The sequence below is a fragment of the Odontesthes bonariensis genome, chromosome 12 (assembly GCF_027942865.1).
Source record: "Odontesthes bonariensis isolate fOdoBon6 chromosome 12, fOdoBon6.hap1, whole genome shotgun sequence".
NCBI classification, from domain to species: domain Eukaryota; kingdom Metazoa; phylum Chordata; class Actinopteri; order Atheriniformes; family Atherinopsidae; genus Odontesthes; species Odontesthes bonariensis.
In genome coordinates this window covers 12,926,802-12,952,587 of record NC_134517.1, presented here as the reverse complement: position 1 = coordinate 12,952,587, position 25,786 = coordinate 12,926,802, and the positions used below count along the sequence as shown (strand labels likewise).

Here is a 25,786-nt window from a genome sequence, read left to right as displayed (position 1 = left end):
GCCTTAGTGAAAATATAAAGGACCTCAGCTAAAAGTGCCTGAAGAAAAAGATTTATATAACACTGCCAAAGCTCACAAAAACACTTTTAATAAAACAATTACAACACAATAACCACGCAAACTGTTAATTAATACTCTTCAAGAATCAAAGCCCATTATGACAAAGAGCAGCAGTTGAATACATGACAGTGATTAACAGCATTTTAAGCTCATTACTACGGAAGCCGAGAACGGCCAATAATGTTTTTTTTTATGCACCGTTATCTCGTGATTTTTCTGTCAAAACCAAAAAACGAAAACGGAAACAGCTATCCTTTTTTAATTTTTCGTTTTAAACCAAAAATGGATTTTACTATCTTCATAAAAAAAAAACGAAAAATTTGGTTTTTGGAAATGACTTTTTTCATTTTTCGTTTCTTACACACGATACGAACATTACGGCGGGCAGACTGGAAGCGGAAGTGACGCGTAACAACGTCAAAATAAAAGTAGCGTGCTGATTTCACATCAAACATATTTACCGCTTTTTATACACTCATTGTAGGTAGTAGGCTGCATTTATTTTAGTTAAGTGAAACTACACCAGCTGGTTGTTTGGGAGAACGTGATAGCCTATATAAAATTATTATTTTAGCTGAGTGTGTGTTACATTCCCTGCCGAAATAAAGAGCGATCTACCACACTGGAGTGTGACACAAGGGGAGGGGAACCCAACAATAATCTGTGCTGCTTTGATTACCCCCTGAAGCCTCTTCTTGTCTGCCTCAGTGCAGGTCCCAGCAGGCTAGGTCTTCAGCAGTGTGGTGTCTAAATTGTTCAATCGGGACAATGTGGTGGTCCTCCTCACTGTTGGGCCCGTGTCAGGATTGCTGGAGATTACAGTAAAATACACCCTGACATAGCCTACATTTAAGAGTGAACATGTCAGACCCTGTAATGTGACCTTGCATTTTGCTAATTTGAAAACAGCCAAAAGGCTGCAGGTGTGCAAACAAAGTGGAGTACCATTTTAATGGTTTGAATGTGTTAAAACAAAACAACTCATGTCTGTGTGGCATGCGTTTAACTAATAAAACTAGCACTTGAACCCAAACGCACAACTGAGTGCAAAGGAGTACTCAGTAAACAAAATAGTACAAACAACAAAAAACACATTTATTCATAACACAATCTCAACAGAACTATATAACATGCACACACACTGGTAACAATTTAAACATTCCCTTTCATAACTACAACTAATAATAATAATAATAATAATAATAAATTTTATTTGTAGAGCACTTTACACTGAATGAACAGTCTCAAAGTGCTACATTAAAAATATGAACATGGAGTGCGAGCGTCTCCAGAGAAAAAAATAATAATAATAAAATGGCCTAATCAAAGGCTTTTTTAAAAAGGTAGGTTTTTAGGCCTTTTTTAAAAGTGTCCAGGGTCAATGGAGCTCTCAGGTGGTCAGGGAGAGCATTCCAAAGACAGGGAGCGGCGTGGCAAAAGGCTCTGTCTCCCATGGTTCGGAGCTTGGTCCTTGGGATCTGGAGGAGGTTTGCCTGACCGGAGCGGAGGTGTCGTGGAGAGGGTAGAGGGGTGAGTAGCTCCTTCAGGTAGGTTGGGGCAGTACCATGGAGGCACTGGTGGGTCAGTAACGAAATCTTGTATGTGATCCTGAGGGAAACAGGAAGCCAGTGGAGGGATTTGAGGACTGGTGTGATGTGCTCGAATTTTCTTGTCCTTGTGAGGATCCGGGCAGCAGTTTTGGATGTATTGGAGCTTCTGAATGTTTTTATTTGGGACCCCGATGAGAAGGGCGTTACAGTAGTCCAGCCTGGTGGAGACAAAGGCGTGGACAAGTTTTTCTGCATCTGGGAGAGAGAGTGATGGGCGGAGTTTTGCAATGTTTCTAAGGTGGTAAAAAGAGTTTTTGCAAAGCTGTTTGATGTGGAGGTCGTAGGTCAAGTGAGGGTCCATTATTACTCCGAGGTTGGTGACTGATGAGGAAAGGTGGATGTTGTGGCCGGCGAAGGTGATACTGGTAATGGAGGATGACCGGGTCTGATGTGGGGTGCCAACGAGAATTGCTTCAGTTTTTGAACTGTTTAGCTGCAGAAAGTTTTCCTTCATCCACGCCTTTATCTCCTCCAGGCAGATGGTGAGTGTGGACGAGGGCAGAGTTACAGAGGATAATGGGTTGATTTTAAAATAAAGTTGGGTGTCATCAGCATAGCAATGGAAAGATATTCCATGCCGGCTGATGACACGGCCAAGGGGAAGCATGTATATAGTGAAAAGGGTGGGGCCAAGGACTGACCCTTGGGGGACACCACAGGAGACAGGGAGAGTGTCAGACTTGGCTTCTCCCAGGGAGACGTATTCAGTTCTGTTGGTGAGATAGGAGGTGAACCAGTTTAGAGTTGAGTCAGAGAGTCCGATGGTGGAGTGTAGGCGGTGAAGGAGGATGTGGTGGTCAACCGTATCAAAGGCTGCAGTGAGGTCAAGGAGAATGAGCAGGGATGGTGAGCCAGCATCAGCTGACATCAGTAAGTCATTAGTGACCCTGGCCAGAGCAGTTTCAGTGCTGTGGCCAGGGTGGAAACCAGACTGAAATTTTTCAAACATGTTGTTTGGTTTGAGATGGTCATGAAGTTGGGCAGCAACTACCTTTTCCAACACTTTTGAGAGGAATGGAAGGTTTGAAATTGGTCTGTAGTTGGCAAGCACTTCCGGGTTGAGGCTGGGTTTTTTAAGGAGTGGTTTTATGACGGCAACCTTCAGGGCAGATGGGATGTGGCCAGATTGAAGGGAGCAGTTTATGATTTTAGTAACCATGGGGCTAATGGCAGAGGTGTGAGTTTTTATCAAGGCTGAGGGAAAAGGATCCAAGGCACAGGTAGAGAGTTTCATCTTCCTCATTATTTCCTCAACCTCACACTGTGTGATGCTCATGAAGCAGCAGAGAGGCTGGACCATCCCAAGCTGAGGGCTGTCAGTTGGGGTTGGGGGGGCAGAGGGGGTGGAGAGGATGGAACGGATGTTATTTACCTTTGTCTTGAAGAAGGAGATGAATTTATTGCACTGCTCCTGTGTGGTGTCCAGTTTCGGGGGGATATGAGGTTTGAGAAGGTTATGAACAGTGGAGAAAAGTCTTTTGGAGTTTCCAGGGTTATTATTGATGAGTCTTGAGTAGAAGGCAAGGCAAGGCAATTTTATTTATAGAGCACAATTCATACACAGGGCAATTCAAAGTGCTTTACAGCTACATAAAATCACAAGAAGGCAATAAAACCATTAAAAAGGAATAAAAAAAAAATAAAAGAAAAGAAAGAAATTAAAAAAGAAAGAAATTTAAAACCCATTAAAATAATCATTAAGTAATTAAAAGGTGAAGAGTACAGATAAAATACTTTCAGGTGTCATATGCACAGCTAAATAGAACTGTTTTCAGCCTGGATTTAAACATTGTCAGAGTTGAGGCCTGTCTCACATCTTCTGGAAGACTGTTCCAGATTTTAGGAGCATAAAACTGAAACGCAGCCTCACCTTGTTTAGTGCTGACTCTGGGCACCAGCAGGAAACCCCTCCCTGAGGTTCTCAGAGCCCGAGTTGGTTCATATGGCTCTAACATGTCAGAGATGTACTTTGGCGCTTGACCGTGAAGAGACTTGTACACCAGCAGAGCTGTGTTAAAGTCTATTCTCTGAGCGACAGGAAGCCAGTGCAGAGACCTGAGCACTGGACTAATATGGTCGTATTTCCTGGTTCTAGTCAGGACTCGAGCAGCAGCGTTCTGGATGTACTGCAGCTGTCTTATAGCCCGTTTAGAGAGCCCAGTGAGCAGGCCGTTACAGTAGTCTAACCTGCTGGAGACAAACGCATGGATCAGTCTCTCTAAGTCTGGTTTAGACACTATTCCTTTGATTCTGGCAATGTTTTTTAGATGGTAAAAAGCTGCTGATGTTACAGATTTAATGTGGCTGTTAAAGTTCAGGTCTGAGTCCAATATTACCCCGAGATTTCTAACTTGATACTTAGGTTTTAGAGAGAGAGTCTCAAGGTGACTGATAACACTTTCTCTTTGTTTCTGTGGGCCACAGACAATGATTTCAGTTTTGTCTGAGTTTAGCTGGAGGAAATTGTTTTGCATCCACACACTGATCTGTTCGATGCAGCGACACAGTGTATCTACAGGCCCGTGTTCTCCTGCCGTCAGTGACACGTAGATCTGAGTGTCATCTGCATAATTGTGGTAGGACACATTATAGCTGCGTATTAAGTGAGACCGTGCATCGCCGAGGGATTTTGAGTAGGCCTTCTGATGTTCCCGATAGGCTAATTTGTGCACTGTGAGGTCTGAAGCTTTGATACGCCGTTCGAGGACACGTCCTGCTCTCTTCATTGCCCGCAGCTCGCTGGTGTACCAGGGGGCTGAGTGGGGGAAGGTGACTGTTCTAGTTTTGACAGGGGCATGGAGATCCAGGAGGCTGCTCAGTGATGCGTTGTAGAAATTTACAGAGTCAGTGGCTGTTTGAAAATGAACAGAAGAGAGTTGCTGTAGGTCAAAGGTTAGGGAATCTGGGTCAATATTTTTTAAGTTCCTGAAGCTGATCTGGCGTTTGGGTTTGTCAGCGGGAAACAATATTGGAAGCTCCATTGAGATGGCCTTGTGGTCAGACACGCCCAGATCGGACACCAAAAGGTTGCTTATGAGAGTGGAGTTGGTGATGACTAGGTCCAGAGTGTGCCCCCTGATGTGTGTTGGGACAACAACATGTTGTGTCAGGGTGAGGCAGTCAAGGAGATGCAAAAACTCAGCAGCAAGGTGGCAGGAGGGAGTGTCGACATGGATGTTAAAGTCACCAAGTATTATAATATTAGCTGAGGTTGTGCAGAGTGTAGTGAGAAGGTCATGTATCTCTGGGATGAAAGCTGAGTTAGGTTTAGGGGGCCTATAGACCAGGAGTATTGTGAATGAGCAGGGGGGTTTGCATTTAAATGCAAGGCATTCGAATGAGGAATATGCAGGCAGGGGCAGGGTAGACAAATCAAAATTGCTTCGGTATACCACGGCTAAGCCACCACCACGGCCAGTGCAGCGGGCTTTTCCAGGTAGCTATAGCCAGGAGGACAGGCTTCATTCAAGGCAGAATAGTCTTCCGGTTGTTGCCATGTCTCTGTAAGGCACATAAAGTCAATTTGTTTGTCAGCAATGTGATCCTGAATGAAGGAGGATTTGTTGTTCAGGGACTGTGTGTTTAAAAGTTCAACTTTGATATTTGTTGAGGTGGTGTGTCGCTGAAGAGGGCGGAGTATGCTGTAATCAGCTCCCCGTTTTGTGTCCTGCTTGGTGCGTGACAGTCTCGCGGTGTTTCCAGCGAGACTACGGCACGGACTACAGCCGGAGACGGCAGCGCTCCGACTAACAAACTTAACTAACAAAATAACCACTAAAAGAACCATTAATAATTATGAACAAAAACAAAAACAAAAAAATTAATCACTAACTAACAAAATATGTCTCATTATCTAGACTTGCTGTCTCCGCGGCACAGAGATCAGCTCCATCACAGCTTCCTGGAAGGGGCGAGGCTGTTGGTTCACAGCATTATCAAAAAGACTCCCAATGTCTGGGTATGCTGCGGTGAACTGCTGTTCTGCATTTTCTTGCTCCTCCAGACACCGAAAAGGATTGGTGCCAAATGCTGACTCACATGTCAGGTTTGCCCCCCTCTCTTGCAGGTATATCAGCAGCCTCTGCTGAACCTGGCAGAAGTTCTTCTGGCAATTTAACCTGACATTCACCCTCGGCCACAACATTTGGAATCCCTCTTCCTTATGAGAGACAAAGGGAATGTTGAATCAGTTTATTTTCTCTGTATTGAGACACATTATATTGTACTGTAACTAACTGCCAATATCACATTATCAGTATTGTTAAAGCCTACCTACACTGACATAAGCCATCTGTGTTTGTGTATACGTCTGATTTGGCCATCAGGCAACTGTAATTCCACTGTACTGTGTTGTCAGCTGCCTAAGTTATTTTATATCCGATTCAAGTGAATGTGTCACAGAGAAGGAAACCATGACATGCAAAGGATATGCATCTAAAAAATAACAAACAAGCTAGTTTATCAGTTCTTACAAATCTAATGATTAAGTTTTTTTGATCATTAACTTCCAGAGGAAAGCAACCCACTTCACTCCGGGCCAGAGTCGCCTCCGTCTGCTGAGGAGACTGAGGTCCTTCGGAGTGTGCAGGGCTCTCCTCTGGACCTTTTATGACTCTGTGGTGGCCTCAGCCATCTTTTATGCTGTGCTCTGCTGGAGAGGGGGCAGCAGGGACAGGGACAGGAGCAAGCTTTAGAGACTGATTAGGAGTGCGAGCTCTCTCTGTCCTAGACTGTCCTCTGGACTCAATAGAGGAAGTGGGGGAGAAAAGGATGTTATGGCATCCTTTCCACTAGCTCGCTTCGGCTCGGCGCGCTATTGCGTGTTTCCACTAGCACGCAGTACCTGCAACCGGGATGATTTTCGCCACTCAAAAAAGATTGGTGGAACTGATAGCTGGAGGGGTGTCAGTCCACCTCCTTGTCACGGCTGAGGTGCCCTTGAGCAAGGCACCGTACCCCCATGCTCCCTGGGGGCTTCATGGCTGCCCACCGCTCCAGGTTGGCATCTGTCTCTGAGTGTGTGACCATGTGCATGTGTGTGTCAACAGGTGCCAACCTGGATGGGTTAAAAGCAGAGGACAAATTTCGTGTGTATGCATGACCAATAAATCGGATCTTAATCTTAATCTGGTTCCAAGCGGGCCGAAGCGTTACTAAAACGTGACGTCAGCCGACTGCCTTCCACTGATTGGGCGATGAGTGTCGTCACTGGAAGCGTCATAACGCGGATAATAAAAGCTAGCGTGAAAAACTGCTTACACTCCTCTATTTGTGGCATCCCTGTTAAAGAAAATGTAACATACCTGGGTATTAGTATCACTAAGAATAGTAAAAACAGAAGTACGGTATTACCAATTTTATTCTCATTCTTGAAAAGTCAAAAAAAGATTTTTAATAGTTGGCTACAGAGGGACTTGTCCCTGAGAGGCAGAGTTCTGCTCACTAAAGCAGAAGGATTATCCCGGCTAGCCTACGCTGCCCAGTCTCTTTATGTTGAGAAATCAGTTTGTAAATCTGCTGACAGAATGCTTTCCAGCTTTTTATGGAAAAACAAAACACATTATTTACGCAAATCTGTTGTCCTTAACAACGATAAGTTTGGCGGTCTAAATTTTATTGATTTTGACTCCTTTAATAACACCTTTAAAATAAAATGGATCAAAAATTATCTTAAAAACCCAAACTCCACCTGGAACTTCGTTTCACAACATGTCTTTTCACATTTAGGGGGCCTAGAGTTTGTTCTCCTCTGCAATTATAGTATTCCAAAAATACCCACTAAGCTATCCAGTTTTCACCAACAGGTACTTTTAGCCTGGTCCCTTATTTATAAACATATTTTTTCTCCACAGAGATGTTATATCTGGAACAACTCTAACATACTATACAAAAACAGGTCATTATTTTTTCAGAGGTGGTTTAATTATGGCATTATTCAAGTTAGTCAGCTATTTAATAATAAAGGCCTTCCTTATCGCTATGAGGAATTTCTAACTCAGTATAAGGTTCCTTTCACTCCAAGAGAATATAGCATTGTCTTTGATGCTATCCCATCTGGTCTGCTCATGTTGTTCAGGCATGTTGACTTTTCTTACACCCAGCCTATGAGTCCTCTTGACCGCTGTTGGTAAGCTCTGTTTCTCAACTCAATTAAAAGCTGTTAATTCCAAAATCCGTTCTTTATTCCAAGAAAATCTGGTTTCATCCCCATCTTGTGTATCTTATTGGAACTCCTTTGTGCAGAATGTTAATTGGGGAAAAATTTGGTCTCCACAAGTTTTCTCTCACTAATAAAGTCAAAGAAGTCTCTTTTAAATTAATTCATAAATTTTATCCAACTAAGCACTTTCTTCAGAAATATAAAGCTGATATTGATATTTCCTGTTCTTTTTGTAAGCTTTACCCAGAAACATCTGTTCATCTGTTTTGGAACTGTATATGCTCAAAGAAGTTCTGAAAAGACATTGTTGCTCTGATATCCAACTATATTTCCTTCTTTTCTTTGAAATTTTTTTGTTTGGTATCACAGATTTCAAGGAGAAAGATTCCTCTCCCACATACCTTATCAATCTAATATTGTTGCTTGTTAAATTTCATATTCATAAAAGTAAAATAATGCACAGGAAACCACTTTTTGACCTCTTCGTAATACAGTAGATGTAAAATTGTATCTTGACTCAATCTCGAATTAAATTAACAAAAAGGCTATAAAAACAATAAGTATTTGGAAAGACTATAACTTATTTTTGTAACTCGCATTTACTTGTGTAATTTTTTTTCCTTTTTTTCTCTCTTCTGTTCTAACAGTTTTCTATCGTTGTATTTTTTAACTATGTTCTTCTTTCATTTTATGTCCTTTGTTCATTACTGTACACTATTTCTTTCATGACTACTGTTACTGTGATATTGTGAAGATAAATAAAGTTTATTAAAAATAAATAACGGAAAATAATTAACTTTAAAAAAATAAATAAAAACTAAAAGCTAGCGTTAGCAACCGTTAGCTTACCTCCAAACGTCGTCTTTTTGAAGCTCGTAACAAAACTCTTCGGTACTTTTCAATACTGTTTTGTCTGGCGGCCTGGGGCCCGTTGCACAAAACTAAGATAAGGGATTAAGCCGGGATATGTTGGCTATCCTGGCTCAATTTATCCGTGATCCAGTTGCACAAAAGTGGGATAGAGGGAAGTGGGATATGTTAGACGTAAGTTACCATGGAGATTTATTCTGTGAAGCTAGCCTGCTCCAGACCAGGCTAAGTTCCAGGATCTATTTAATCTCATTCCATATCTCAGTCAGCGGTCGCCACAAATGGAAACCAATATTTATTCCACTGCCTAGAACATATTGTTAAAACATTTAACTATACCCACTATCATTATTGAAACATTTGTGATCATTAATTGCAATCATTTTAGATAACTGATGATTTTAGATTAACTTTCAATAATTAGATAATTTAGTTTCCCACAGACTACACATAAAGTACATCACCATATAAATATAAATACACATTAGAGAGTACCATGATGTTCCTTGAAGGCATAACTCGCATCCCGCTGAAGTTTTTTTATTTCGAGGTCCAGTTTTGTCAATGTCCTCTTTTTGATTTCTGACTCCAGCATGAGGTCTTGAATTTTTTTCTCCTGTATTGAATGTCGACCTCTGCCAGCTGTATTTGGCGCCTTAGATGTGTGGCATAGAGCTGTCTGATAACTTGTGATTTCTGTAGACACAAAACAATTAGCAAAGTGGGAATTTTGCATAATGGGAATGTCTTTCTATTAATACTCACGATGTTGCCTGGCTGGCTTTCATCCTGTGCAGCATCTGGGTCCTGTTAACAGAAATTACATTTTGTGTGGGCACCACATGATGACTTCACACCATTGTAGACTGAATGAGTACTTCCACATGCTGCACATTATACCTCAGGCCTCCTTGAGCCCAGAGAGATAGTCTCCTCATCATCAAAGTCATTATCTGCTGCTGCTGCAGCAGCAGTACTACCTGCACTGGTGCCTTCACCCTATCACATTTAAATGGGATTCATAATAAAGTCAGTAGATGAGACATGCCAGGCCTACAGTATGCCTTTGATGGAGTAGCCTACTCACTGGAGCAGCATCTTCTGGTACTGGGGGCTCCAGCAGTGTGATGGTGTTTCCAGAGACTGCAAGGCAAACCAAAGTCAGATAGTCCAAAATGATTGAATATTAATGGTTGGTTATGTCTCACATAGAGATGGAAGAATGTACCATGTATGAAGAGGGTGGGATCTTGGGGGGGGACATATATTTGTGTCTGTCCCCCCAGGGATCCCCTCCAACACAGGCCTGCCCTTGTTGAGCTCCAGTGCCTTGTCCTCTGCTGGGGTTAGGTCAGGTGATGGTGACCCACCACCTGTGCCTTGTTTGTGTTTTTTTCTCACTGCTAAAACAGTACAGGCAATGTGTGGGCAGGCAAATTCTTAGTACACTTGTTAAGTATTTGTCAGGGGACTTACCATTCTGCAGGATGTTCTTATGTTTTACTTTGACTTGCTGCCATGTCCGTTTTGGCCCAGTCATGTTAAATCTACACACACAAAAACACGCGCACACACAAAATGAAACAGTGGAGGAGCATGGAGTTACATTTAGATAGTTTCACTCACATGCAGTCAATTTCAACTTATTCATAATCAAAGTAGGCTACAAATATCTTTTCAAATATGTTAATTAACATTTTATTTGGATTGTAGCCTAATTGTGATAGTTTCAGTGGAGTGGTGAGTGTGTATTTGTGCACTACTTACGCATCCAGGCGGTCAGCAATGGTTTGCCACGCTTGCTCCCTTTGTTTTTTAACCGTGGCAGTATTTCCTTTTTGTTTTATTTTCTCCTTCACCTCTTCATATGCTTCCATTAATAGTTCTTGCTCCGCTGGGGAGAAATACGCCGCCCTTGTTGCCATGGTGAATCAGTGAATCTATGATCGATCGTGGGGTCTATTTAAGCAAGCCGTGTGCAGCACTTATCCGGGATTGGTTTCACCTGGCTTGATGAATCCGTGTCTGCTCATCCTGGCTTGGCCTTTGTGCAACCAACTAAGCCTGGGCGCCCATGTTTTGTGCAATGGGCCCCAGGAGTCTTCTCTGGCTCTCTTCTCTTGCCTTCTGTGCGACAAAAAGCCACAGGGTGAGCAGCAACGCGCAGCCGTATTACGACGACCCCGCCCATGTCGAGGAGGCATGGAAACACAACCAAACCGAGCCGTGGCGAACTATTGGAAAAGCGCCATTAGTTAAGCGAACATCCATCATGGACAACACCTCTCACCCCCTACATGACACTGTGGGGTCCCTGAGAAGCTCCTTCAGCAGCAAACTGTTACACCCACGGTGTAAGAAGGAGAGGTTCCGCAGGTCCTTCATCCCGACCGCTGTCAGACTCTACAACACCTGCACCACCTGATAATGCTGTAGTTTCTGTCTCTACTCACTACTAACTCACCATGGCAGCATTTGTACTTTTGTTTGTTTCTTCTTGTCTATTTTAGATTACTTCTGTCTGTTCTTTGTATTTTTTTTCTTTTTTTGCCCTTTCGATTTCAATTCTCTAGTGTATATTACACTTTCTGCTGCTACTGTAACAAGTTAATTTCCCCGTTGTTGGATGAATAAAGTCAAATCTAAACTAATCTAATCTATCTTTAAATGCTACTAAATTTTCAGAACACAGGGGTTATTTTGTTTTGATTTATGAGAAAAAATATTAATGCCATACTATTTATTTAAATTAAGTCTACAACACAACAAAATGCTTTCATTTGAAAGCTCTATATACGTCTCAGGTGTACTGTATTTACACATGATTTACTTTACATATTTTGAATTTGAAAATGCTCAGTGGGACCTGAGAAAGCAGCAGGGCAAGCTGCCAGGTGTTGTCAAGGGGAAAGTAATTCTCATAGCAAGAACCCTGCGAAGTGAAATTTATTTTTGTGTTGGGGGATACAACTGCTAAAATGGATCAAATACCTGAAACTGGGTGAGAATTCCAAGCATCAATAAATCTTTGGATTCCGATGCTGGCTACCTGACAGGTCAGGTTTGACTAACAGTATCTGACTGTGGTGTCCTCTGTGTCCAGCTGCTCTTGGTCCACCAGATGAACCAAGGCAGCCTTCAATGGATAGGTGACTCGGTTGTTCACTTCAGGCCACACACGTTCGATCCTGTGGTTCTGTAAAAATGCAGGTTTTTTCTTATTTTTAGGTCAGCATTCAAGATTTTTATTATTATTATAGAATATCATTCCAAGATTATCTTTTTTTTGTACATGCCATTTAACTCAAAAATTGTGGGAAAGGAAATGCAAGTCATTTCACGACCACTGTGTGATATAATCTAGTAACATGTATAGATATAGAAACACAGGAGCTATATACACAACCACCCAGACACTGCACTGTCCAAGTGCTGAAAAATACATACCCCACACACATAATATATCATGTTGAGAGAAATAATGATAAGAAAAACTTTTAAATACCTTTGTTGATGGTGTCTGCTCATATGGTGCCCTGTCTTGCCGAAACCTGTACCCTGACAGTTTTTCCTGCATATGTAGAGAGACAAAATTCTGCTCCATGGTCCAACCTCAGTTGGTCCCAAAGGCCATAGGTCACAACAGCATTCCTGCTAAATCAATGAAAAGGGAAATAAAAGATAAAAAGAACTTAACCAGCTCATTCTGTCATGAGGCCGTGTCTCAAATTCCACATCCTATCACAAGTTAATAAGACATATTTCATATTTTAATGGATTCATCAACTGGCTGTAGCTTATTACAGTGCTGCTTTAGAGTATGTATCCTTTCATTTATAAGACCACCCAAATACATTCAACCTTTTTTTTTCTTATCCTTTAACTGTGTCATGGAGTGATGGAGTTGGAATTCATGAAGGTGGAGTCCAAGATGGCCTGCAGTAAATCTTACCTGACACTCTGAAGCATGGTCATGATGGTCAGAGATACTCACCCATGCACCCATTTAGATAGTTTCACTCACATGCAGTCAATTTCAACTTATTCATAATCAAAGTAGGCTACAAATATCTTTTCAAATATGTTATTAACATTTTATTTGGATTGTAGCCTAATTGTGATGGTTTCAGTGGAGTGGTGATTGTGTATTTGTGCACTACTTACGTATCCAGGCGGTCAGCAATGGTTTGCCACGCTTGCGCCCTTTGTTTTTTAACCGTGGCAGTATTTCCTTTTTGTTTTATTTAACTGTGTCATGGAGTGATGGAGTTGGAATTCATGAAGGTGGAGTCCAAGATGGCCTGCAGTAAATCTTACCTGACACTCTGAAGCATGGTCATGATGGTCAGAGATACTCACCCATGCCCATACACACCAAATGAGAACTTGCAAGAAACGATCGTTCAAAAATTGGCTGCTGTTCTTTTTTGTTTTCTGTTCTTGAGGTTTTTTCACATGTGCCATGTTCAGCAATTTTGATGGCTTGCTGGAGGAATTACATTTCATTTTGACCTCAACAGTGCTGCCTACATCACACAGCACAGCTTTTGACATTTTCGATAAGCATATTCTTCAGGTTGACCAGTTCATAGTTAACCAAATGTTTAAGTTATCTATAAAACCATTTTGGTTCAACAAATTGTTCACAATTGAACGAATGCCTGCTGCAACGTAGCTTTGCATATGGAAACTAGCAAACTTCTCTCTTGCTAGTGAGACAACCACCAGCCTGGATAGCGTGCTCGACTCGCAATCCTATGAGTTTGACCAAAGTTATGAGGTCGCTAAACTTCGTTATTCGTTACAAATGAGTTATTCTAATGGAAAGGATGAGTGGTAGCCTACTTCAGCACACAGTGTTGGTAGAGTAGGCTTTTGAAAGACTTTTTTTTTTTGCTTCGCTTGTTAATAATATCAGATGGATTCAGTGCCACAATGTCTTTAGGTAGCTCAATTCTTTTTAATTCTGTACTGTAGCTCATGTTGATTTTAACTACATTCAAGTTTGTGAGCCAGTGCATAGTGGACCATCCCCACATACATTGGTATTTAAGTTGATTTTACTGTTCAGACGCTGTAACTCTGACAATGAAGCGAACACTGAGGGACTTTTTCAGTGGGTATGTTGAGGTCATTTTGGCAAAAAAAACCAAAAAAAAACCAGCCATATTTAATGCATTGGATTATAAATTCCTAAAACCTGTGTTTATAATTGGTAACCATCATATTGTATGCATTTAACAGTACCACTGTCAGGAGCAGCAAAGGAGTAAGTGCAGGCCCAGCTTCTAAAAATGTCTATTTCTAGAAATTCAAAATGGTAGACATGGAGAAGATTATTTTTTTCATGTATGAAAAGTGCAATTTTCCCAGTCATAATAAATACTTAGAATCTGATGGTGGTGGTGGTAAGTATTTGTGAAAAAGGTAAAAATTGTGAAAGGGCAGCATGAATTCTGGAAAGAAACTGCTAAAAATATTACACGGTGCACCTTTAAAGTTATGTTATTGTTGTGATATGTGCATATGAGATAAATAACTAATAAGGAACACGTAATGTGAATTAACGGTGTGTTAGTAGCAGTGTATTCACATAGTAGAAATGTTTTGCGACATTGACCACTGCGAGTGAAGGGCTCCCCCACTTTACAAAAGCCAATTTAAACACTGATTGAGACCTAGTCTGAAGTTCACTTAAATTTAATTTTAGTAGAATGCTAATAAAAAAGATCTTTTACAAAAAAAAGCTCAACCTACAACACAAGCTGTAAAGACCAACCAAAGAAGAATAGAACAAATACAGATCACACAGCAACCCAGAAAACCCCCAGTAAAGCTTAACAGATGTTCAAGAAATCAGGACAACAAAATACAACCTCAAAAACTCAAAAATCTTTGTAACAACACTCTATTCCATAATTTTAGCTACACAGCTCTATTATACCAGTTTTCCACTAAATAAATCCTTCTTTAACCTCTGCACTTCAGCAGTCTGTCACTTTAAGGACAGCTTTAACTTTTGTCTCTCACAAATCTCAGGCCCACTCACCAGACTGAAAGAAACAACGTACACTTACCTTCGTTTTACCTACACAATCCTTCTTTTAAATTTCCATTCAGAACTAAACATACATTAAACAAGACCATTACAACAAACTATTTCACAATATTGGCACCCCAGCTCTGTTGACCCATTTTTCACGTACAAAATCCTTCTTTTAACTTTTCCACTGCTGCTTGAAGAACAAGTTTTTCTCCTCTCACCCACAAACCAAAAACACGTCTGCCTACAAAAGCTTTTCTGATCAAGTTGTGCGTAAAACGACACAACTTAAACATTTATCGTGTCAAGGTTGTTATTTTATCTTTGAACCTGTGGCTCCCAGTATAAAACAGGTTTTTGACAGTAGTTTTTTTGTTTGTTTTTTTACGCCGAGAGAATCAATAGCCCCTTTCACACTGCCGAATAACCCGCGTTTAATCCGCGAATTTAGCGTGTCCGCTGTTGCGTTCACACTGCCGACCCGGGCTGCCGCGTCAACTCGACTCGCCTTTCGACCCGCGTCGGACCCTAGTCTTTTTGCCGAGCCGAGTTTGGTGTGAACGCAATCGACGCGGGTCGGACGTGGGCGTGGCGTGACGTGAGGAGTTTAAAAGACAGAATGGACAGCTGATTCAGAACAACAGCGACAGGTGAGGACAAGTTTCACTCTGTTTTACATCAAGTTCGAGACATTTTTGAAGATGGCCAACTGGGGAGACAAGGAGGTCCGCGAGCTCCTCAGCCTCCGAGCAGAGGACGTTATTTACCGCCACATTTCGGGGACTATAGTGCTCTTGTATTCTCCGCATATGTTCTTCGGCGGCATCCCACGTTGTAACCATCCACACCCCGTAAAATAACATCTCCATGAACTGCATATGCAATTGCAAAAACAGTCCTCAAGGTGTATTTAACCCTACCTCCGACGCATGGCTTGTGCCTACGTCATTGTACACGCCCAGCATTTTCTGTGTTTCGTGTGACGCTCTGCCACTAGGCAACTCCCCCTGAACTTGGCTTCAGGCGACACGGGTCACCAACACGCCAAGTGTTCACATTGCTCGACGCGGGTCGAAGGTGCAGTTTGGACCCGCTAAGGTAGCGGGTCGCAGTGTGAAAGGGGCCATAGTCTTTTCCAACTTGAATCGTGTTCACTAAACGATAGTTTAACAAATGACAGTCACCCAAATACTGTATTCGAACACATCATGTTTATTTATCTTTATTGCTGATATAAAAGGCTGTGTTAAGGGATTCTGATTTATATACTCAAGTTGTAAATATATTTTGTGTATCATTGCTTAGTTATAAGCAGTATTTGATCTTCACCACTATGAGGCGCAAATTCTCAGGTCAGGGACGCATGACGCGTCATTACGTTCATGTTCAGTGAGTGCGCCCAAGCCACATGAGAGAAGATGTTCAGTACCATGTATTACAAATAAAGATGCCAAAGAGGCTAAAAGGCTTCATTGGCTCCGTCATATTATTCCTTCGAGTTCAGCGTTGGTGATGCTGCAGTGCTCAACAGGTTACGGGCCCAGGAGCAACTCGAAGAGGAGTTTGTTTTGCTCAAGGGCGGACTGGCCATCGGGAGTATCGGGACTTTTCCCGGTGGGCCGGTGGGTCAGTGGGCCGGTGCGGCCGGCAAAAAGAAAAAAAAGAAATAGAGTTTTAATGTAGTTGAGCTGGCCTTTAATGTAATAACCAATGTTAACAGTTCCTCTAGTGTCTGGCTAATCAACACTGGAGGGCCCAGGGCATAAGCCCAGACATCCCAAGTCTCCTGGAAGTTCCGGGAGTCTCCCTGATATTGATAGTTAATCACGGATGCCCGCGAGTCGAATAAAATAGCCCGGATTTTAGACTATGCGAGGGAGTGTTTTTTTTGTTCTTCCAATGCGAGTGAGAGCGTGCAGGCAATACAATAACTCGTGCACCATGCACGTTTCGACCGCGCAAGCACGAGAGGGAGAGGGGTGTGGGGAGAGGTGTGAAACCTGTGCGTGTCTGTCCAAAGCGATGCTCTGTTCAACCAGCGTTCAGGGCCACTGCTTGTCAGAGGGCGCGCTGATTGGTTTAGTCAGCAAAATAGGCCAATAACGTTCGGTGTGGGAGGGCTTCGATTTACTCTCTGACAGTTACCACTCAAAACTGTGCATCCTGCGAAATGGCAGAGGGTGAATCCTCGAGTAAAAAAACGAAAATATAAGACTCATTTTACAGCAGAATATACTAAAGTGTATCCATGTCTAGTGAAGGTGAAGAATGATGACACCGTGGCGAGGTGCACTGTGTACAATAGTGACGTCAGTATTGCCCACGGCGGACTTAATGACTGTAAAAGACATGTGGAGGTAGGCTGAACGCGCCATCATCTGCATTTTATTTCTGTAGGTTAAATGCTGTTATAAAATAAAGCAAAACGTATCAAATACTTATTTAAAGTATAGGCCTATATCTAACTATCTATATCCAGCCTGTCTAAGCCTTTTAAAAATCCCCAATTTAATATGTTGATAAATAGGCAAAATTAGAGACCCCCAAAATTAAATAGGTGTGTGTGTGTGGGGGGGGGGGTTTCAATAAGCATCTCCCTGAAATGAGTTTTTGGAACTTGGGATGTCTGCATAAGCCCCTCCTCCTCTTCATCTGTCAACTCATCAATCAATCAGCAGTGCAAAAATGGAGAAGAAATGTAAAGGAGGAGCAAAAATTGAGAGAAAAGAAAAGGCACTACAAGCAGATGCGGCCACGTGTCAGAAAATTACAAATATATTTTCTGCCGGTGCATCATCCTCATCCTCAGCAGCACCTACAGCTTTTGCGTCGACATCTGGAGGAGAACGTGACCGGGAGGAGGATGCTAGTCAGCTGTAATGTGATGAAATTATTTTCTAGCTTGCTAACTATTAGCACAACGCATTTAGGATAGTTTGGCTGTAAAAACGTCATTATCATGTGTGGACTAGGCCCAGGCGTGAAACATAGATATCAAACAACATGATGTAGGAAAATGTTCAACACATTTAAAGGCATGGTTGGTAATCCTGGAGAGCTAGCAAGATTTGAAAGTAGCACCTATGCGAAGAGGGATGGATCAGTGCTCCATGGAAAGCCACGCCCCCACAAACTTGAACGCGCATCCGACGGTGGGACTCATGTCTCATTCACCTGTACATATTTCATGAAAATAACAAATCCCCCCGAAGCAAAAAAATAATTACCTGTCCAACAGGTTCTTTGTCCTCGGCCCGAGGAGTTTGGATTGGTCAGTTTTTTGTAAGTCCTGCAGCTGTCTTCACACTATTAAGCAACTATTCCAGACTATTCTAAGTAACTATGAAAACTATTATATATTAATCCTCATCAAAGCCTCAGATGAAATTATGTGTCATTATCTCTTCAATAATGTTTACATGCATATTTTTTTTTCTCCTACAATCAACATATTTGTTCCACCACCATCATCCACCTCCAGTATTCGCCACCATCATCTGCCGCCCCGGCCCCTGAGTGGGCCAGTCTGGTAGTAAATTCCAAGGCCACTTTTTTTCCCTAGTCCGCCCCTGGTTTTGATGATTCATCGCCGGAAGAAAGTTGCGACCGACAGCATGCTAATGGCTAGATAGCATCATGGATCAACGAGGAACCAGCAGGTTGCCTTGACTTATGTTTGATGGAGATGAGAGCAAGTATGAACTTTGGGAATCTAAAGTGCTTGGACATTTGAACTTATTATAATTAAAGGAGATTGTCTGATCGAACCCAACGATGAAACTGAAGTAACGGCAGACGGAAAGAAAAATGCTGTGCTGATTCAACTTTTGGATGATAAAAGCCTCTCATTAATTATGAGAGATGCACCCGATAATGGAAGAAAGGGGCTGAAATTATTGAGCGACTACTATGCTGGAAAGGGGAAGCCCCACATCATCAACCTGTATGTCACGCTGACATCACTTGAGAAGCGGAGCAATGAGACGGTTACAGATTATATCATTAGGGCAGAGACCGCCATCACGGCGCAGAGACTTAGCAGGCCCAATAGCTACTGAGTCTATTGATGGATGCAAATATGTGCAGTCATTCACTAATGATTATAGAAACGCAGTATTTGCATATTTTCCGAAGACAAAAAAGTGATATGCTGCAGGCAACAGAGAAATTTCTGGCAGATGTTGCCCCTTTTGGGAAAGTAAAGTGTATCAGGTCTGATAATGGTACGGTATTAAGCACGAGACATCAGCCCCATGCTCCCCTCACCAAAACGGCACTGCCCAGAGGGGCTGGCGTACCCTTTTTGAGATGGGCAGGTGTATGCTAATTGAAAGTGAGGTACCCAAATGTCTCTGGAATTATGCTGTCCAAACGGCAGCCATAGTACGTAACAGATGCTTTAGTAAGCGAACAAGGAAGACCCCTTACCAAATGCTGACAGATAAAAACCTAGACTTATCAAAAATGCAAAAAATTGGGTATGTATGTTATACTTACAAACAGGATAAGGGAAAACTTGATTCCAAATGTGACCAAGGATTCTGTGTTGTTTATGATAAGAACAGCCTATTTGGTATAACATCCTGACACTGAGAAGGTTCAGAGACATAGACAAATTGCTAAATTTATTATCCACAGAACATTTATGGACCAGTTCAAAATGCTTTGAAACTTTTGAGTTTTTAAAAAAAGGTAAAATAATATATTTTCTCATGCCCCCATCTTATCACTGTTCAGCTTGGCTTGCCAGTCAGTTTTGTTGACTGAGAGCATTTTTACTGACAATTATTAGAAAGATTATTGACCAAGCACAGTAGCTGCTGCATCACCAGGCTTGTCCAACCACATATTTCTGTTGAGGCCAGACCTTACATGTTCATCATAGAATATATAGATTTTTTTGGTCTCATGTTTCTTTGTACAACTTGAGTGTTTGATTCAAGAAACACCTCAGTGGTTAGCATTTGAGCTCAATATAGAGCCATTTTTTGATGGGTTTGGGGACAGCTTGTATAGTATAGTATTCCCAAAAAGTTTTGACATTCTGTACAATCACACTGACTGCATGCTTGAGCAGATCAGGTGATAGCAACACTTTCAAAGACGAGCATAAAAGAGACTAACACCCCAAAGGTGATGCGATTTAAATAACCCATTTTAATAGACATTCTGCTCAGAGGAGTTTTCTGGTAATTATCACTTGTGACCCACAGCAATTATCTTGTGCTCCCAGCAGACAAAATTAATTGAGCACCAAGCCGCAGGTATTGCGAGAGCTTGACCTTTTATTGCTGGTTTGGAGACAGTGCTGGTACTTTATAAAGCTCAAAAAGCTATTTTGAAACTGTGACAATCTGCTTTAGTTTACTAAAAAGCCTGGGGATAGAAACAAAACGCCGTATCACGTGTTTTACCAGATCTAATGGTATCTTGGAATGCCTTTTGGTTTGGTGCAGTGTTTTAATGCTGTCTCAATCATTTGGTGATAGCACCAGGCTTTCATAATCTAAACTAAAAAAAAAAACAAGACGAAATTATTTTGCCCATCCTTTATTAGTTCTGAGTTCCTTTCACTTAACTGCCAAACAATCATTTTTACCCCTGGACTATTCTGTGATATTTGATTATCAGTTGAATGTTGTTCAGCATAATGCCTCAATGAAAATGTTAATTTCTTATTTATACTTTTTTGCAAACCCCATTACTATGTTCAGTTGTTTCAAGTTTCAGTTACTTTGGAGAAAAACTAATCTAGGAGCAATAGAATGTAATAGAATAGAAAAATACTTTATTTATCCCCCAGTGGGGGAAATTCAAATTAGTTAAGTAGCTCAAAAAATATTTACAATGATTAGACAACAACAACAATTATAACTAGAAATGCACTCAGAGAGTGCAGACCTCCGCCAAGGAAGCTTTGTTTTATAAGCGCATTTTTGTTTTTATCCACCCATATATTGTAGTGAATGGTCTGAAACGATTAACGTCGTAATCCACCACGTCCGAGAGAAAGCGATGCGTCTGCTTAAAATTGTGCATAGATTCAGCTGGCTCGTGTTCCGATTGAAAAGGTTTACAAAGTTAAGATGCTATCTTTCAGATGCGACTTCTCAGAAACGGCAAAGACGGCTTCCATTTGTGTTTACCTTCCCCCCTGCGCAGTTAGTGTAAGCTTTCCCCCTGCGCACCCCCTCCTACCCCTCCCTCAACGACAACGAAACAACCAAGCCCCGCCACCTTGTGGCAGGTCGCAAGATTGCAGCACGAACAGACAAACATCCAGACAAACCAACAGACTCGGGCGATCACATAACCTCCTTGGTGGAGGTAATAATAATGATTATACTAATAATACTACGACTACTACTAATAATAATATTTATTACTAAATAAATAAATTTGAGAAGAACATGTCAGCAGTCACTGTTAAAAAGCCTAATGGCTGTGGGAACATAGGACCTTCTGAACCTCTCAGTCCTGCAGCGCAGAGAGACGAGCCTCTCACTGCAGCTGCTCCTCTGTCCTGTCAGGATGCTGTGGAGAGGATGTTTATTATTCTCCAAAACAGAATATAATTTCCTCCTCAGCTGTTGCTCCACCAGCACCGAGAGGGTCCAGCCTGCTGTCAACAACAGAACTTTCCTTTTTTCACCAGTTTGTTCGGACGTCAACAGTTTTTGTCTGTAGTTCAACTCCCCCGGCAGACAACAGCATAGAACAGTGCACTCTCAATGATAGTGTGATAAAACATACACATCATTGTACTACAGACATTGAAGACTTGAGCCATCTCAGGAAGAAGAGACGGCTCTGGCCCTTCCTGTACACTGCTTCTATGTTGGCAGACCACTCCAGTTTATTATCCAGCACCACCCCCAGGTTTTTGCAGATCTGAACAGTCTATCTCCCCTCCATCAATGCAGACTGACTGGTATGGGGTTTTGGATCTCCTGAAGTCCACCACCAGTTCTTTGGTTTTGGTAGTGTTCAGGAGCAAACAGTTATTTTTGGTCCAGCCATAGAAGGACTCCACAAGGTCCCTGTACTCCTTCTCCTGTCCACCACGCACACATGCCACAACAGCCATATCATCAGAATACTTCTGTATGTGTTGTACTTGAAGTCTACAGGGTGAAAAGAAAAGGAGCCAAAACAGTACCCTGCGGAGCCCCAATACTGCATTCCAGTGTTCCAGAAACACATCTCCCCATCCTGACATACTGTGGTCTGGCTGTCAGATAGTCTATAATCCACGATGTCAGGGAGGGGGCCACACCCATACCTAGAAGCTTGTCATTCAGTATGGGAGGCCATATGGTGTTGAAGGCACTTTAGAAGTCAAAGAACATGATTCTCACATATGAACCAGGCACATCCAGATAAGCATATGCCAGATGCAGCATGTACAGAATCGCATCTTCCACTTCTATGTTTTTCTGGTAGGCAAACTGGAGGGGGTCAAGAGCCTCAGCAACCTGCAATCTCATGTGATGAACAAGGAGTCTCTCCAAGGTCTTCATGATATGAGATGTCAGAGCCACCGGTCTGTAGTCATTCAGCTCCACCGGTTGCCCTAATTTCTGACTACTTTTTACTTTTATCTGTTACATTTTACACTAATGACTGTTCATTCTTTTTACATCTTTAAAAAAAGAGGCTAATCATCGGTTAAATTGAGCCAGGGATCTCCAAATCAGTTTGCATATCTTCACTGATGTCAGGTTTGTGTTAGGATGGAGGACACGGATGCGGACTTAAAAAAAAAAAAAAAAAAAAAAATAGGCTTGGTTTATTAAAGCAAAAAACAAAGTTCAAACGAAAGGCGCGGCAAAGCCGGATTCAAAAAACTTAACTGTGGAAAGGCAAACAAAAAAATTGGCATGGCATAGCATGGAATAAACAAATAAATACTTAGCTTCACGAAATCAAGGAACATGGAGTGAGCAGGAATCGTGCATGGATGGCAAACAGGTCAGGTAGGGAGACCAAAACAAAGATCCGACCACAAGACAGGGGAGACTGAAAACTAAATAGAGGGCTGGGAGTGATTGGAGAGTGAGTGCAGCTGGAGACAATGGACAGATGAGGGGAATGAACTAATTACCTGAGTGAGGGAAGTGAGGGGAAAAACAATGGCAAAACTAAAAACCAAGACATGAACTGAACACAAAACCTAAAACATGAAACTAAAAATGAGTCCTTGGGCGTGACAGAGCCCCCCCCTCAAGGGGTGGATCCCAGACAACCCTTCAGTCTGAGGGTGGGAGTGAGGGGCTCGAAGCCGGTCAGGCAGGGGACCAGAAACGGGTATGTGGTACCGGCTTCGGGCAGCAGGAGGCAGTGGTCTGGCGGACGCCCAGACCTCTGACGGTGTGGCAGGAACAGGCGGTGGTCTGGCGGACGCCCAGACCGCAGACGGCGTGGCAGGAACAGGCGGTGGTCTGGCGGACGCCCAGACCCCCGATGACGCGGCAGCAGGCGGTGGTCTGGTTGGCACCCAGACTTCCGTTGGCGCGGCGGCGGTCCGGTGGACGCCCAGACCTCCGTCGGCGTGGCGGCAGGAGATGGTGGTCCGGCGGACGCCCAGACCCCCGACGACGTGGTAGCAGGCAGTGGTCTGGTTGGCACCCAGACTTCCGTTGGCGCGGCGGCAGGAGGCGGCGGTCCGGTGGACGCCCAGACCTCCGTCGGCGCGGCGGCAGCAGGCGGTGGTCCGGTTGGCACCCAGACTTCCGTCTGCGTGGCGGGAGGAGGAGCCGGGGACCGTCCGGCAGGGGGGGAGCCCCCCCTTCAAGGGATGGATCCCAGACATCCCCAACGTCTGGGGGTGGGAGGGAGGGGCACAAAGAGGTGAGTCCATGGGCCGGGGCCCCATGGGCTCTGAGGCTTTGTCGGGCCCTGCTGCCTCTTTGTCAGGCCCTGTGGCCTTTTGGTCGGGTCCCTGGTCAGGTTCCGGGTCAGGTTCTGGGTCAGACTCGTGGTCAGACTCGTGGTTAGGCCCTGTGGCCTCTTGGTCAGGTTCTGGGTCAGACTCGTGGTCAGGCTTGTGGTTAGGCCCTGTGGCCTCTTGGTCAGGTTCTGGGTCAGACTCGTGGTCAGGCTTGTGGTTAGGCCCTGTGGCCTCTTGGTCAGGTTCTGGTCAGACTCGTGGTCAGGCTCATGGTTAGGCCCTGTGGCTTCTGGGTCAGACTCGTGGTCAGGCTCGTGGTTAGGCCCTGTGACCTCTTGGTCAGGCTCGTGGTCAGGCCCTATGGCCTCTTGGTCAGGGCCTGTGGCCTCTTGGTCAGGCTCGGGGTCAGGCCCTGAGGCCTCTTGGTCAGGCTCGGGGTCAGGCCCTGAGGCCTCTTGGTCAGGCCCTGAGGCCTCTATGGCTGGGGCCAGCTCGGAGACGGCTGGGGCCAGCTCGGAGACGGCTGGGGCCAGCTCGGAGACGGCTGGGGCCAGCTCGGGGACGGCTGGGGCCAGCTCGGGGACGGCTGGGGCCAGCTCGGGGACGGCTGGGGCCAGCTCGGGGACGGCTGGGGCCAGATCGGAGACGGCTGGGGCCAGATCGGAGACGGCTGGGGCCAGCTCGGAGACGGCTGGGGCCAGCTCTGTGGCTGCTGGGTCGCTGGACAATGAACCTGTGGACTGAGGTGTTGAAGAGGTGAGGGGGGATGAGTACAGCGCAGCTACCTGGTGTGGCTCCAAGCCGAAAATGTCCAGCGTTGCTGCTAGCTGCACGCTCCTGACCTCCGCCCAGATGGATGTCACTCCTGACATGTGCTAGAGGACCTGCTTTTGTAAAAAAAAGTCAATCAGGTCATTAGCAGAGTTCAGTTTCTCCCAGGAGGTGCTGCTCGATCCTGAGCGGCACCAGAAGTCCCCAACCAGCTCCCAGAAGGCTGAGTAGTCCGCCGCGTCCATTTTCTGGACGGATCTTCTGTCAGGTTTGTGTGAGGATGGAGGACACGGATGCGGACTTCAAAAATTAGGCTTGGTTTATTAAAGCAAAAACAAACAAAGGCGCGGCAAAGCCGGATTCAAAAAACGTAACTGTGGAAAGGCAAACAAAAAAATTGGCATGGCATAGCATGGAATAAACAAATAAATACTTAGCTTCACGAAATCAAGGAACATGGAGTGAGCAGGAATCGTGCATGGATGGCAAACAGGTCAGGTAGGGAGACCAAAACAAAGATCCGACCACAAGACAAGGGAGACTGAAAACTAAATAGAGGGCTGGGAGTGATTGGAGAGTGAGTGCAGCTGGAGACAATGGACAGGTGAGGGGAATGAACTAATTACCTGAGTGAGGGAAGTGAGGGGAAAAACAATGGCAAAACTAAAAACCAAGACATAAACTGAACACAAAAACATAACCTAAAACATGAAACTAAAAATTAGTCCCTGGAAGTGAGAACTACATATATTTCAACACTGTGCTCAGGCCTACATATGCAAATGTATGATTTTCTGTGACTGTTTATGAACACAACACTCGATCCAACTCGGCCCCTTCCAGACTGCCAGTACAAGTGGTCTGTTTACACCAAGCGCTCACAGCAACTTTATTGATTCACAGTGGTTACGTTTCAAAGCTCATACAAACACACCCACACCTCCACACGTTCCAATTTCTCCCAATAAGCAGTCATTATCAAAGCTGATTGATTGTATAAAGGACTTTGAATCGATATCTGGATATAAGGACAACTTTGATTAGTCTGAAATAATGACATTAGGAGATGGAGGAAGTAGTAAACTGACATACATTAAATGTAAGCCAGACAATAGTCAGACCTGAGTATTTGACACAAAGAACATTTTATGCTCAACTAAGAATTACAATGGTGGGGTGGTCCGTGGCGTAGTGGGTACAACAGGCACCCCATGTACAAGAGGCTATGGTCCTGCAGCTGACTGGTTCGATCATATCAATGCGTACAGCCACCTGACAATAGCCGCACCTGGTACAGTGTTTACTGCTCGGAAGCAGGGGACTGCTCAGTCTGCACTTCGGTTTACACAGCCCGTAGTGATACGAAGGTAGAGAGAAATAGC

At 43.6% G+C, this 25,786-nt stretch overlaps 1 pseudogene; it reads right to left on the bottom strand.

The window, feature by feature from the left end:
* Positions 1-5,523: 5,523 nt before the first annotated feature.
* LOC142395951 (uncharacterized) lies at positions 5,524-12,675 on the bottom strand (annotated as a pseudogene).
* Between the last annotated feature and the right edge of the window lie 13,111 nt (positions 12,676-25,786).